The 16,527-nt window shown below is 36.4% G+C and overlaps 1 protein-coding gene across 10 annotated transcripts in view; it reads left to right on the top strand.

Annotated features, from left to right (window-relative positions):
* The window catches only part of NAALADL2 (N-acetylated alpha-linked acidic dipeptidase like 2), a 1,439,631-nt gene that overhangs the window by 1,056,163 nt on the left and 366,941 nt on the right, over positions 1-16,527 (top strand). The window lies entirely within an intron of this gene.

Genomic DNA, 16,527 nt, shown 5'->3' with positions numbered 1-16,527 from the left:
ACTCCCCAGTTGGCTGCAACAGGGATGCTGGCATTGGAGACTGGGGCTTTAACCTGTTGTGCCATTGTGACAGCCCCATTTCACTGACTTTTATATCTTTTTGGTTCAATTTTGTTTATTTCTTCTCTAATTTTAATTATTTATTTCCTCCTACTAATATTATATATAAGTATGTTGATTTTCTTTCTAGGACCTTGAGATGCACTGATCATTTATTTGATGACTTTCCAAATTCTTGATGTAGGCACTAATTTCTGTAAATTTCCTTCTTAACTCTGCTTTTCCTGTATAAGTTTTGATATGTTGCATTGTAATCTTCATTCATTTTCAGGAAAATTTGATTTCTGTCTCTCTCTCTCTCTCTCTCTTTAAAGATATATTTATTTTTACTTGAAAGTCAGAGTTACACAGAGAGAGGAGAGGCAGAGAGAGAGAGAGATCTTCCATCCAATGGTTCACTCACACAGTTGGCTGCAACAGCTGCAGCTGTGCCAATCCAAAGACAGGAGCTTCCTCTGGGTCTCCCATGAAGGTGCAGGGTCCCAAAGACTTGGGCTAATTTCTACTGCTTTCCCAGGCCCTATCAGGGAGCTGGATCAGAAGTAGAGCAGCCAGGTCTCGAACTAGTGCCCATATGGGATGCTATCACTTCAGGCCAGGGTGTTAACCCACTGTGCCACAGTGCTGCCCTACCCTCTTTTTTAAAGATTTATTTGTTTATTTGGAAACAGAATTACAGAGAGGCAGAAACAAAGGCAGAGAGAGAAAGAGCTCTTCCATCCACTGGTTCACTCCTGAAATGGCTGCAACAGCTGGAGCTGGGCCAATCCGAAGTCAGGGACCAGGAGCTTCTTCCAGATCTCCCACATGGGTGCAGTGACCCAAAGACTTGGGCCAACTTCCGCTGCTTTCCCAGGCCATAACAGAGAGTTGGATCAGAAGTGGAGCTGCCAGGATTCAAACCGGTGTCCATATGGGATGCCAGCACTGCAGGAGGCAGCTTTACCCACTATGTCATAGCGTCAGTCCCTTTATTTCCCTTTGATATCTTCTTTGACCCGCTGTGCATTCAAATGTGTTGTTCAGTCTCCATGTGCTTTGTATATGTTCTAGACTTTCTTAAGTTGTTAATTTACAAATTCATTCCACTGTGGTCATAAAAAATATATGGTATGGTTTCAGTTTTTTTTTTTTTTTTGAATTTGCTGAGACTTGTTTATGGTCTAACGTATGGTCTACCCTTGAGAAAATCCATGCACTGAAGAAAAGAACGCGTATTCTTCAACTGTGGGATGAAATGTTCTGTAGGTTCAGTTAGGTCAGTTTGGTCTGTAAGTATAGATTAACGCTGTTGTTTCTTTGTTGATCTTCTGTTTAGTTGATCTGCCATTAATAAAAGTGGGGTGTTGAAGACCCACATTATTATTGTATCAGAGTCTATGTCTCCTTTTAAATCTATTAAAATTTGTTTTAAATATCTAGGTGTCCTGTAATTGGGTGCATGCACATTTATGATAGTCACATCTTCCTGTTGAATTGATCCCTTAATCATCACACCTTATCATACTGTCACAGAATTCCTACAGTCATAGTGTACAAGGCTTCCACAGTCACAGGGAGCAGGAAATCTACTCTCAGCTCTGCATGCCTACCCCATCCATGGAGAGGACAGAAGTGTTCCCAGAGTCAGCCTTCTGTGGGTGTTCTGCCTTGGCAGTTTGGTTCCCAGAGCCTGTCACAGGTAGCACCTCACAGTCCTAAGTGTGTACCCAGTCCCCTGCCAACCCTCTAGGTAGGCCAGACTCAAAATCAATGGAGAACGCCAATATCCATGTGATAAAATCCCCAGTGCTCAAATGAGAGCCACCATGGCCTCTACTGGCATTAAGATGACACTTTCTTCCTGCTGATCTCTGGGCACCCTTGTCGGCGAATGGAGAGAAAGAAATGTGCTTTTCTTTCTGTTTTTTTTTTTTTTCTTTTTTTAAAAAATTTATTTGACAGGTAGAGTTATAGACAGTGAGAGAGAAAGACAGAGAGAAAGGTCTTCCTCCTGTTGGTTCACCCCAAAAATGGCAGCCACGACCACAGCTGTGCCGATGTATAGTCAGGAGCCAGGTGCTTCCTCCTGGTCACTCACATGGGTGCTGGGGCCCAAGCACTTGGGCCATCCTCCACTGCCTTCCTGGGCCACAGCAGAGAGCGGGACTGGAAGATAAGCAATTGGGACTAGAACCGAAGCCCATATGGGATGCCGGCACCGCAGGCAGAAGATTAACCAAGTGAGCCATGGCGCCGGCCCCAGAAATGTGCTTTTCTTTCACAGAGCCCACTAGAGTTCTAGGCCAGACTCAAAGTCAGTGTGGTCAGCAAGATTCTCCCTCAGGCAGTATCACCAGTGACAAGGGCTGCTGTAGTCTGCTTTCACCATGCTCCCAGGAGCTGGTCTCTTTCAGCACCCTATTTCAACAGTAGCAGGTGGTGTCCCTGCTCTCTGCTGCATCTTTGTACTGTCCACACTGCTTTGTGGCATATGTCTTCTTTCTGTAGAATTTCCAATGCAAACTTCTCTCCAACTTTCCCCTGGGGATGTACTTCCTTTGCTTTTCTTCTCTTAGCTTTCTCTGGTCAAAATTAGCATATCTTTTCCCTAGTCAACCATTTCGTAATCCCACACTCTATCATTTTAAAAGATATATATATATATATATATGTGTGTGTGTGTGTGTGTGTGTGTATGTTCTGGAATATAGAAGTATGGATATGTATTTCTATTTTTTTAATCTTTTCAATTTTTCAGAAATACCCTGGGTGGCAGACAGACCTCTAATGTTATATTTCTCTTAAAGATGTGATATGTTGCACCCATGAAATGGTCCTCCATGATTTTCTAACATTCTTTTGCATCTAGTAATGCTTTACCTCTTTTTTTTTTACTTCAAATTTACCATATTCCCTTTTAATCTAAGCCTTCTTGTATGCAATTTCCTTTGCATAAATGAATTTGGCTTCATAAAAATATGTGTCCTATCCTTTAGTTATAATGATAATGAAAATTATAGGTAGCCACTGTGAAGAAAATTTATTGGGAAGTATTTTAGAAAAACTGTGATTTTTTTTCTTATTTATATATCTGCATGTTTATGTGTATGCCTATATTTGCCTATATGTGTGTGTTAAAATGTATGTGTATGTTCATTTAGAAACTTAAAGCAATGAAGAATTTTAGAAAGACTCTATGGCATTAATTTGAAATACATTCTCATTGAAAATACTCTATACCGAACTTAAGGATTTCATTCCCACTATTAAACGAGCATTTCATTCTTTTTTTTTTGTTCTAGTCCTACTCATATTATCAACTACATTATGTATAACTCAAATTTATCTACTAGCTATGATCAGTTAAATGCTATCATCTTATAGCTTACATCATTTTATCCAGGGAATCTCACTTTTTTTCTCTACTTATTATTATTTCTCCACTGAATATTTACTACTTCAGTGTTTCATAAATTGTTCACTATATAAGGTTACTATAATGATTGATTAATAAGCATTTTATAATTATATTTAAATGTTTATCTATGACTGTTGGTACCTAAAATAGAGATTTACACCATAGAGTCTTTAGATAATGCTATGGCATTAATTTTATGTTAGTCAACTTCATAGAATTTCTCATGGCCTATGGAAAACTATTCAATTTTATTATCTGTACTTGATTAGTAAAGATTCTATAGATATAGTGTGATATCTTATAAACTTAACATATCATTGATACTTTCCTTGAAACATGAAATAATTTTGATATCTTTGAGAACTTCAAATAAATTCTGAATGCCTCAGAAAGTAGTTTATGTCTTCTTTTGTACTGAAAAATGAACTCAACATTCATATAACATCATTCTGAAAAAAAGCCATCTGGCTTTCATATGATTTATATTTTCTTTGAAGCGACCTTGCAAATGTGTCACTCTTTTTAGTTCATGTTATACTAAAACCTATGAGAAAGTGATCATAGACTGTCCTATTATCTGTTTGATTTGTGTATCTCAGTATACTCTATAAGTTGGGCATATAGAAGATTTTTTTTCCCATAGGATCCTCAAAAGAATAAAGAAGATGTGGTAATAGGACAAAATATTTTATCAGAAGTACCAATGAGAAATTGAGATTTTTTTTCAGTTCCTTTGGACAGTATGGATAGTATTTGTCACTGAAATAATGTGGCTCATTTATATTGTACCTATTCTTCCTTGGAGCTCAAAGTATTTTGTGGGCATTTTCATTAATCCTGAAGCTTTGTCATGAGCTATGTATTTGGCAGCTTTTGTCCTCCCTTTATCTCCCGAGAAACTGCAGTTTAAGGGATGTCCTTGTGCAGGCATTTGCAAAATATTCAGAAAACAACTACAGGAGTTAACTGTGACTTGTGGACTATGACCAAGCAATAAAAATCAATACTTGATACATAGATGCATTCTGTTTTAAAAGATGAGTGGGGCTTTAAGATTTTTTTATCAGACTTTATGTAATAATTGTCCAATGAAACCAAATACTAAAATGCAATTATTTTAAATATTCTGACTCTGGTTTTACCTCCAGGATAGTTTTCATATCAAGTCTGAGTCATTACAGGACTTTTATACTTCAACTCATCAGGGAATGAAATTTTAATTGTATACTTTATTACTTCATTGCCACTACTCTATTCAGGGTGTTGCCAATCTTGACAATTTTCCTTTTCCAGGCTTTTCACAGGGGTCTTTACTATTCTGCTTCCAGAGACATCCTGGTTTATATGGTTTAGTTTCTCTTCATAGCTTCTAACAGTATTGATCTCAGAACCTTAGTTTTGGAGTCTGAAAGAAGTCAACTCAGAGCCCACCTGTATTGCTTATCAGCCATGAGACTGACCATCTCAAAGTTCTTGAGCTTTAGAACCCTTTCTGTAAAATGGAAATAACAATAACTATTATATTTGAAAACTTGCATCATTATATATAACGTCTGGAAATGAACTGAGAAAATATATGCCAAGGTCTGTGTCTGACACAAGTGGAATCTATTTTTTTGTATTTTCTTAAAAATTTATTTATTTGAAAGGCAGGGCTATGAGGGCAAGAGGGGTGGTGGGGAAACAAGGAGAGAGAAATCTTCCACCCACTGATTCACTCCCCAAGTGGCTCCTGGCTGCAACAGACAGGTGTGTGCCAAACCTAAGCCAGGAGCCAGGAACTCCATACTGGTGTTCTGCATGGATAGCAGGGACCCAGGTGTTTGGGCCATCTCCCGCTCTCTTCTCAGGTGCATTATCAGGAATCTGGATTGGAACTTGAGCAGCCAGGACTAGAACAGGCATTTGGATATACTGTGTTAACCAGTTGCCTCCTTATGGTGACTCCGGCATCTATTTTTGTTGTTTTAATTGCATTCTTTTTCTGGTTCTCTTCTTTTCTAAATATCACACTCAGATCTATATTTCTAAAATCCACTTTGATGGTAACAACTTTCCTCTCAAAACCCTAAAAAGTCCTCTAGTATTTGCTTAACATTCTCCACACTTCTTATTATAAAAAAGCCACCACAACAATGATTCTAATTTCTAGTCTTATCTACTATGTGTTCTCCTATGATAACCTCCAGTTAGCATTACCACTTCCTGTTTGCCACTTCCTATTCATGTTTTTTATTTTATTTTACTTGTTTATTTTTCTCCTACCACAGCTCATCTTTTTGATTCTTTTACCTGGAATTATCTCGTTTACAGTCATTGTCTTAACAATTGGAAACATACATTATATGGAAAACTCTGTCAAACCCAGGATCATTTTACAATAGATATGGCTAGTATGGAGAGTCCTAGTATTTGTGGTTTTTATGGATCTGGCCAATATTTAATAAGATCCCTGCCGGCGCTGTGGCTCAATAGGCTAATCCTCCGCCTTGCGGCGCCGGCACACCGGGTTCTAGTCCTGGTCAGGGTGCCGGGTTCTGTCCCGGTTGCCCCTCTTCCAGGCCAGCTCTCTGCTATGGCCTGGGAGTGCAGAGGAGGATGGCCCAAGTGCTTGGGCCCTGAACCCCATGGGAGACCAGGATAAGCACCTGGCTCCTGCCTTTGGATCAGCGCAGTGCGCCGGCCGCAGCGCGCCAGCCACGGTGGCCACTGGAGGGTGTACCAATGGAAAAAAGGAAGACCTTTCTCTCTGTCTCTCTCTCTCACTGTCCACTCTGCCTGTCAAAAAAAAAATCCCTTATTTCCCCAGCAACAGATAAGAAAATTTGCTTCCTGAAGCAGGCTCTGTCATGCTTAATACTGACCCATCTTGGGACCCTACTGGGATACTCACTCCTTAGTGTTTTCCTTTTTATCCTCATGTTTTTATTATTATCCTTTTCAGGGGTTTGGTTTCCCTTATCTGGTATTCCAAACTGGTTTCAGGTCTGGTGAAGTCTCTTTGCCTTGCTGTCTCATATCACAATTCTATTCAAAGACCTTGGGTTTTCTGGCCACTCTATGCTTCGTCCATTCATTCCATCATTCCAGCCATGATGTTGGGTGTTCTGAATTATCTGTTTTCTCCAGCTCTTCGACTTGGCTCCCTGTTCCCATCCCAACCTAACTGCCACAAAAATACAATAAAATATCATCCCAGACAGGGATCTATTCTTGCTCTGGAATCACTTCTTGAGCTTTTTTCTTGTTTCTAGTTATTTAAGAATCCACTTACTTCCTGCATTTTCTAAGAAATACTCATTGTGTTGACTAAGAATGAAGCAAAAGTTTCTTTATATATGTTGCTCAGAGTATTGTACCATCATTAGGTTGTTAGGACATTTAAAAGAAGCAGCTTAAGAGCAAATTTAGACCACTGTGAATTATCATGAATTTTGTTCAAGCTCCACTGTCAAAGCAAAGCTTTTTTAAAAGATAACTGCATAATATTGTTTGAGATCCTCCACAGAAGAACTAACACAGACACAATTCCTATTGTTTAAGAACAGCCTAACTTAGTAGCAGGACCATTAGTCCTGTATTAGGCACAGCCGCTCTCTCTGTGCCATTATAGCTATTGTGGTGACTTCGAAGATGACCTGTTATTTAGTGAACAAACATTTCAGTACACTGAAAAATACTACCTCAGTAACAAAGTAGAGAAAGGATTACCTTAGACTTTTTCTTAGTTGTTTTCTTTATCTGGGACTTTTTGGATGTGAATTTGGGTCCCATTTCATAAAATAGTTTTCGGAAATATGTGCTCAAACAAGTTGCTAAATCATACATACCCCTTTATAGAGCTTCTTTGGTAGGAAAATTAATTATTCTGAGGAATAGTTAATAATAGAATATTTGTAACTGGAGCTCTGTTAATAAGCACTTCTCAGTAATCAATTTGTAGTTCATTAACAGAAGGGATGCTTTTCCATGAGAACCTTTAAAAAATATCCATCTTTTTTCTTATAAGTGCATCTTCTCTCAATATATACCATCACCATAGCAAGTAAGTACAGTGATATTTTTGAATCCCAATTCTATGTATGATTAATAGTGAAAAATAATAATTTTCTGAAAGAAAAATAATAAGCCAAGAGGGGAATTTATTGAAATTTTTCACACTAACCATTGTAAACACGAAGGACTTTTCAGTAAATTACAAAAAAAAAATTCACTTCAAATTTAGATGATTCACATCTAAATAAAAAAAAACTCTTCAATATCAAGATAAGAAAGACTCCCATTAAATTGGTATCATGATACATTGTAGGGAGTGAAGTTTATTTTAGGGGTAAGGTGCTCTTACCCCAAAATGGAGTACCTGAGTTTTATTCACTGCTCTGTCTACTGTCTCCAGATTCCAGCCAATGTAGATCCTGAGAGGCAACATGACAGCTCAAGCAGTAGGTTCCTACTAACCAGTCGGGGACCTGCATTGTGCTGCTGGCTCCTGGCTCTGGACACTACTGAGCTCCAGCCAACAAGGGCATTTAGGCAATAAACCAGCACAAACTCTGTTTTTTGCCTCTCCTGTCTTGTGTACATTTCTTTCTTTCTCTGTCTCTCTTTTTCTAACTTTTTTTGCCCTATAAATAAATGATAAATAATTTAGAAATGAAAATGCATTGTATTTATGTTGAGTTGAAGACCCAAAGAAGAGAAAAACTTGCCCAGACTGAATTTTTCGGTTAGAGGCAGTGCAAAAGCCAGAAACTTGTCCCTGGATTCCAGACCAGTGCCCGTTTCTTATGTCATTGTTTTCTTGTCTAAAACGAGAAATACACAAGAAAGCGTGAAGATTTGAGAAGGGAGAGGATATTTACAAAAAGTGTGGAAAGTAGAGTTAAAACAATGTTATTTTGATGCAAAGATGTTGAAATTTATGCATATGAGGGATCTTCCAAAAGTTTGTAGAAAATGTATATCATGGAAAAACTGCATGGATTTCAGCAACGTTTGCGTCAAAATAAACCTGTCTTACCTACATGTTTCATAAGCTTTATGAAATACCCTCATAATTCATATGCAATTGTTCATTTGTTCTATGGCCATCTGTATCAGCAAAGCAAAAGGCTTAATTATTTTTTTACTTTTGTTATTATGAAAAGTCTAAAAATTAAGTAAATAAAAAAATAAGGTCCTGATTTTCCCGATGTTTTAAAAAATCAGTCTCATAAAACAGTATGTTCTAATTACAATCTCATATAAAGAATTTTATGTCAATTAATGGTTGCATACTTTCACAATAACAGCCACCAAAACAAACGCATCCATACAACTTTATTTGTTCTTTTAAGAAATGTAAACTGCAGTGTTTTAACACTAGAAAATTTGCAGATCATTCCACCACTTATGGACTTCACAAACAAGGTGGAAATCTTTTCAGGGAAATGCCTCCAGAGGGGATTGCTTAGCTTATGTAACGTGTAATGTGTGCTGGCCAATTATGCCAGCAATGATTCTAGAAATACTCTCCTTGTAATAAGGAACAAACTTGATGTATTGTTTGACTTTTAGATTGTTTGTCTTATGATATAGGTTATGGTATTTCCAAATGTTTATGTTTATGGAATACTTTGGGGAATGAAATATTCTTGGAGAGGACAAATGATGAATAAAAAAGAATTGTAATTTCCAGTTATGTGAAGTAGGTAACAATTCGCATATCTATATTTATTCATCCCAAATAAAATTAGGAAAATATTTGCCAATATGTGAATATTATCACTGCTGTTATTTATATATCTAAAATTCCACATTAAATAAAACATTTATAAATATAACAATGTAATAAAGATAAATCCTATAATGATCAGACTCTAAAATATATTTAGAGAATATGTTATTAATGAGAAACATTATCGACCTGAAAACCCAGGTTTTGATTCTGTTTTTGGAGTAATTATATCAATATCTTTTAAACCAATGAAAAACATTTAGGTGTACATGAAAATATATTTTCCTAATTCTATAGGAAATAATCAACTGAAATCTAAGACAAACCAAGTATCAACTAACATTATAATTAAGCATCATGCTGTGTCCTGAAAAATGGCCAGAATCCAGCAGAATACCTCAACTAAATGTATATTAATGAAAAGTAATGCATTTTTATTTAATTGAATGTTTTTTAAGTTTAGAACAAATGATAAGGCTGCATAATCATGCTTTTATATATTTGCCATATTTGTTTGATGAGAGGCAGGACCTTTGCTCACAAATTCTTCCACTCAGCAATGTAAATCTTTATATGTCTGAACGTGAGGGAAAATGTTTAATCATGAGAAAAACTGTCCAGCTCCTTTAGGGCCTATATAACTCTTCTGATCAACACCTACAAATTAACTAATGGAAAAAGAAGAATCCAAATTGAAATGTGCAAAGACTTCTTGCATACCACTATTATAAAAAACAAAATGTGTTCCACATTATGTTTGGTCGTTTAGTATCAGAATATGATCATTTTGCTTTACAAATGAGTATGTTACTTTCTACCCATTTAGTGTAAACATAAACATGACTTTTTACTAAGGAGCTTGGCAAAATGTTTTTGCTTAGAAGTTGAGCAATGAAATAAGAAGATGCAACCATCTGTGTCCTCATTTTTATGATTTTGTGGTTTCAAATGTTCCCCTATGGCTCTTAAGATTTAGGCTTTTAGAACAAACAAAAAGTTCATTTGAACTTTTGTGTATTCATTCATCCAAAAAAATATTCACTGAGCCCCTACATTTTACTAAGTACTATGCTATATCCTAGGAATAGAGTAAAGAAATAATCCCCAAGGATCTTATATTCTAATAAATGTTCAGAAACTGAAAAGGAAATTAGAACAAGTGATAAATTCAGTACAAGTGTAAGCAAGACCTTATGTTGTTGTGCGAAACAAGGATTAAGCCTCACAGAATGAGTGATGTTTTAAGAGTTAGGTCATGGGGCTGGTGCTGTGGTGCAGCCGGTCCTGATATGTAGCACCTGCATCGCAAATGGGCTCTCATTCAAGCCCAGGCTGCTCATTCCTTTCCTATCCAGCTCTCTGCTATGGCCTGGGAGCAGTAGAGGACGGCCAAGTCCCTGGGCCCCTGTACCACACGGGAGACCCAGAAGAAGCTCCTGGCTCCTGGCTTCAGATCAGTGCAGCTCTGGCGGTTGCAGTCATTTGGAAAGTGAACCAGCAGATGGAAGATCTTTCTCTCTTTCTCTTTGCCTCTGCCTCTCTGTGACTCTCTGTGATTGTATACAAGTATATATATATATATATATATATATGTGTGTGTGTGTGTGTGTATGAAAGTACTTCAAAAAGTTTGTAGAAAATGGCATTAAATTATAAGCTTATTTTGGTGTAGAAATATTTTATATTCATGCATAGTTCATTCATAATGTGAATTTTCCAAGAACTTTTTGAAGATCTCTGATTTGCATGGATATAGAGATAACAAAAAAGAAAGAGAGAGTGAGATGAGAGTGTAGCACAAAGCATTTACAAGTATTTTCATTTTAATAATAACCTCGACAACACAGTGATAGCTATAGGGAGGATGGTGATGTTTATAACCAGTGGGTTATAAGATACAGAAATAATAAAGGATCAGCTATATTCGCAAGGACAACAAAATGATGTGCCAATTTAACTCACTGGTCATTTCATGAACATAACAGTAAATTGAATAGGCTAAAATAAAAATGAGAAAATATTTGTGCCGGTTATTTAACGGTCTGGTTTCTGTCAAAGTGACAATGTTCTGGAGAAAGACAAATCAGATATGCTGGGATAGTATCACTGTTGCCAATTTGTTCATTTTATTATTTCAAGGTTTTTCATAAAAGTGCAGTACAAACTATGGTATCAAATCTGTGATTTTTCAGCTCTGTGTTTAGTTCTCTGGTAAGACACTGTTTACACTTATAGTTTTTCAGTATTGTATAATGATAATTTATAATTGTTGAAACAAGTAAGAGAAAAAATAAGTCAAAGTAGTTAGCTGTTGTAATATTTGCCCATGGCTGAAAATAGTAAAGTGTTATAAACATAATTCTGATCTTTGAATGACCAGGTTTTTCTTTGAGGAAGGACAAAAGCAAAACCAAAAATTCATTTTAAATTTGTTCCCTACTTCGAAGGAGATGCCCTGAGAGAATCACTGATTGGAGGTTTGCTGATTTAGCCAAAGGTTCTGTCATCTTTAATTTTGGTTAAGCTGAGAAAACAGTTTTCATTCTTTTTTTCCTACTTTTTATAATATCGTTGCTGTGGATATTATGTAAATTATACTGTGTAAAAATATATGATAATTTAGCTGGTCCTTACAGACAGTACATACAAGTAACCTGGGGATCTTGTTGTTCTACAGATTCTGACTCAGAAGTTCTGGGGTAGGGCATGAGATGCTGCATTTCTGATGAGTTCCAGATCATGTGATGCCGCTTGTGCAAGACCTCCACAATGAGTAGAAAGGTCCCGTGCTCTCTTTAGAAAGCAAGGATCGCATGTGCATACATACATCCACAGTCAGGTGCAGACAGTTGAGACATACTCACAGACTCAGAAGTTGTGCTGTTATTCTCAACCTGTGGCAAGTTATCATCATCCACTGACACAAGGACCCCATTGATATAATCAGCACTTTCTTTACATTCTTTACCCCTCAATGTCATAAATCTTAGGCTCCCACTGTCTGAAAATTTTAGGTTTTTTTTTTCCTTTTAGATTTATTTATTTATTTATTTATTTGAAAGAGTTAAACAGAGAGAGGAGATGCAGAGAAAGAGAGAGAGAGTGAGAGAGAGAGAGAGAGAAGTCCTCTATCTGCTGCTTCACTCCTCTATTGGCCGCACTGGAGCAATGCCGATCCGAAGTCACGAGCCCGGAGCTTCTTCTGGGTCTCCCACGCGGGTGCAGGGGCTCAAGGACTTGGGCCATCTTCTACTGCTTTCCCAGTCCATAGCAGAGAGCTGGATCTGAAGATGAGCAGCCAGGACTTGAACTGGTGCTCATGTGTGATTAACAGCACTGCAGGAGGCAGCTTTACCCGCTACACCAAGATGTTAACCCCGGGTTTTAGTTTCTGAATGAGTACCTTCTCCAATGACTTTGGATAGCTGGCACCTGTTGTATACATTGATTTTTCAATTAGTTTGAAAGTATTGCATTTTATCAAACATGTACACAACAAACACATGTTGTTATTCATGTTTTCTTTACACACATAACATATATTCTTGAAGTGGGCACCAATAGTTTGAAAAACATTGTGCAAATCCTAATAAATATGTACAATTAGAAAATATTTTACCGAGTTTTAGCCTCATTGCTTCCAAATCTCAATCATTGTGATTTAATCTTTAGGTCTCTGAGCTAATAAACTCTTTTTTATTTCAGTAAGTTAGCAAGACAGAGGACCTTCAGTGTCACCTTGGTAATTCCAGAATAGTAGATAACAATATTGTCATATTAAAATCATTTGTTACATTTCATGCAGTGTGTTAACGGTGGAGTCAGACTAATTATTGTGTGTATTCAGTTTCCTCATTGTACTATGTGCATGTAACATTGTATCACAGATTGAATTATTGATGTAATTGAAGTATTTGGATTTTATTTGGTTTACAACAAGTATATAAAGAGGGAATCAGAAATCTACTGAAGTCAGAGTTGCTGTGAATTAGTCTTTAGGCAACATAAACAATGCATAGAGTATGATATAATGCTGCAATCTTAAAGAGTGCTAAAATGTAATGTTACAGAATTTTCTGTATGATATCCTTTGCGTCAAGGCACATAATTCACCCAATTTTCATCTGTTATCTAATGGGTTCTTCCAGTTCATAAATGTGCTTTAAAATATAACTGAGTAAAAATGGAACATGTGTTTGGTCTTCTTCAAAGTATCTTAATAATGTAAGAAAATGAAATTCTCCCAGCTGTTCTTCAGTAAATGGGATTTCTTAAAAAATAACATTTGTCTATAATTTAATCTTAGTGTCCTGTAAAGTCCTGCCTTTAGTATCTGTTCTCAGAAGCGAACTGTTTGTCAAATTTCCATTAAGGTGAAGGTGAAAAATTAATGAACCACTTACTTCAGATATTTCAAAACTAATGCAAGCCTATTAGTCATGCAGCACAAAAAGAAATCAAAGATTTGGGTATGTTCAATTATGGCTTATGGTTTACTTGTGTTTAACTTTTGAACACATTTTTTAATATAGTTAATAAAGTGTTCTAGAGAAAAATGGAAAACAGTTATTCATAAAATAAATTTTAAAAGTGATTTTATTTATTGCAATACTTTTTATCTACAAAAGGTAATTTTACAGCAAGGTTAATCAGTGAATTGATGGGGATAAGTAGGTTTTGAAAGTTTATTTAATATGCCTGCTAAGGGAGCCTGGTAGTTAGCTGGGTAGGAAACACCATCGTATAGCAAGCACAGAATTATAATTTTTTTTTCAATTTTGCCCTTGCTTCCTTTTGTAGGCATTCACACAACCAGTAAGACAGTAGCATTAAAACTGTTTTTCCAAAAATTGTTGATTCTTTTCTTCATTAATTATTGATTTCCTGTTATGTTGTTGACACTATACTAGCTGTTATATATTGTTGTGTATTATACAAAAATGTAGATGTCTGCATCCCTTTCTTCAAGGAATTTAAGAGTTGAAAGAAGAAAGACAGTCTTTTTGCAAAGTGATAATGTTCATTGGAAATGACAAGTAATGCAGAAAAAGTACAGGTGTATCACACAGAATTGCAAGTGTCAAAGAAAGCTTCATGTAGAAGGTGACTTATGAGCTGGGCTTTGAAGGTAGAGTGTACTTTACAAATGTGAGATCCATCTGAGGAATACATAAAGAGGAATGGTATAAGCAAAACCCAGGGGATGAAATCACAGAGTCTGTAGGGGATAGCCTTAATTTTAGCATAGGAGGTATGAGGAGAGTGATAGGAAATAATGTCACAAATGAAAGGTTTGCAATTGTGAAGGGCTTTATTGGCAAGCTAATGAGAGAACTATTGAACTGGGGAGAGGTGAAATCATACAGCATCTTAAAATGTTTCATTTTATATTGGAAATGTGTCAGTACCCAACATCCATGAAGACTTCAAGATAACAGATTGTGTATTGCTCATAAATACTATTTCATCATCCTCAGTACATGAAAAGTAGTGGGTGCAGGAGAAAATACATGCTTGAAATGGCCATTTCTGAACTTCCTGGCTAGTATGCCCGGACAGTGTCTGTGTTTAAGACAGGAATCACTTTGGCTTCAGATGCAGCTTCTAATGGAAGGGACTCATGGCTACTCAGTTAGCAGCCACATTGTGGTCTACAAATTCCCATCATTTTACCCCAGCAGTAGATGATTCCAACATCATCTACCTGTGAACCATCGGGGCTCGGTTCATAGGCATGTGACCTGTCTCACCGTACTCCTTGTTGGAAGAGCTGGAAACTTAACAAAATGCACCGCTATATTGAAATTCACCATGTATTTTGTTTTTTTTTTTCCTTCATATATTTTGACCAAGTGATCCCACAATGAATTTTTTTTCCTGCATATATTTTGACCAAGGGGTCCCACAATGAATTGGGCCCTACTAATCATAACCAGTCATGGTACCATGACATGAAAACGTTGGGAAGTAATGAACTACACTTCAGTCCAAACACACTGTCATATATCCATATAAAGGGTTACTAAATTATGAGAACAGCCCTGTGCTTATATAACAAAACTGATTCCAAGCTTAAATCTTTATTATTTTTTTCCTTCAAAGCCACAGCTTTCTTGTCTGCCACAGGCCTAAGCTAAATATTATTTTTTTAGCCTTGTGGTTTTTTAGATGATAAATTAAGGAAACATTTCTGTAATATATTTTCTCCTTTATAGTATGCCTCCTGGAGCCTGGATTCCAGTATCATTGAGTTCTGCACCCCCTGCAGTCCTATCAAATTAAATTCTGAGAAAACCTTTAGCAATTATTTTCCCTAATAAAAATTCTGAAAAATATAGCACTGTGTTCAGAAACATTATTGGCAGTCTGATAGAGTCATTCCATTGTGTATTTCCTTTCTAAGTCAGTTTAAAAATATAATTAAACATAGTTTAGTTTATTCCCTTCATCCTCTTAACCCTGTGTATTTCAGCATTTTCATTTTCTGTGTGTTATTATGATTCTCTGCTTATTTTTACTTATTTTTGTAAGTAATATGGGAAAGTAGTTTATTTCAATAGTCAAATATTTCTACAAGGTTTGATTTATAAACATGCCACCTTCTTCCACCCTTCCTGTGTCTCTTCTCCTCTCTTTGTCTGCTCAAGCCAAATACCTGATGACTTTGAGCATCTTTTGTGGCTAGCTGCTTCTTGCATGTGCCTTTCTGTCTCTGATTGATGTTTGAATTTACTTCAAATATTTCCTTTTTTTTCCCATTGTATTGACTCTGAAAGTTAAAGCTTTAACATTTACACATTTCCATGTGCATCTCTTCTCAGTTTTTGCCCTTTTCTCTTTGTTTGTAAAACAGTAATTTTTGTGTTGTCACTGTATTATGACTATGTAAATATTCACATCTTTTGATTACATTTACTTCTCACATGATTTTTAGTCCGTTTAAAGCTTACAGTTGTCTCATCTTATACATGTATTTTCTCTTTACTTACATCTTATTCCAATCCTAACTCTGATCCTACTAAAACATTCTTTCAATACATTCACGTACATCTACCTTCCAACTTCTAGGATCTTGTTACTGTCTATTCCGTTGGCCCCTGTGGATTTATGCTATTTTATTGCTTTGTTGTCATTTTAGTGATGTTTATGGAAGTAAGTCCATGTGCAAAATAAGCTGCCTTTGACCAGGATGTAAAATTATATTTGAAATAAATTTTTGTAAAATATCTTTAATCTTACAGTTTTATGAGGTAGGGGGAGGGGAGAAGGAGAGGGAGAGGGAGAGAGGGAGATAGAGGAGAGAGGGAGAGAGAGAGAGAGAGAGAGAGAAATGGTCCTATCTACTGGTTCT

This window comes from Oryctolagus cuniculus, chromosome 4 (assembly GCF_051225735.1).
Source record: "Oryctolagus cuniculus isolate XC-2025 breed Fujian yellow rabbit chromosome 4, ASM5122573v1, whole genome shotgun sequence".
NCBI classification, from domain to species: domain Eukaryota; kingdom Metazoa; phylum Chordata; class Mammalia; order Lagomorpha; family Leporidae; genus Oryctolagus; species Oryctolagus cuniculus.
The sequence above is the reverse complement of the archived record's forward strand: the minus strand, read 5'-3'. Positions and strand labels throughout refer to the sequence as shown.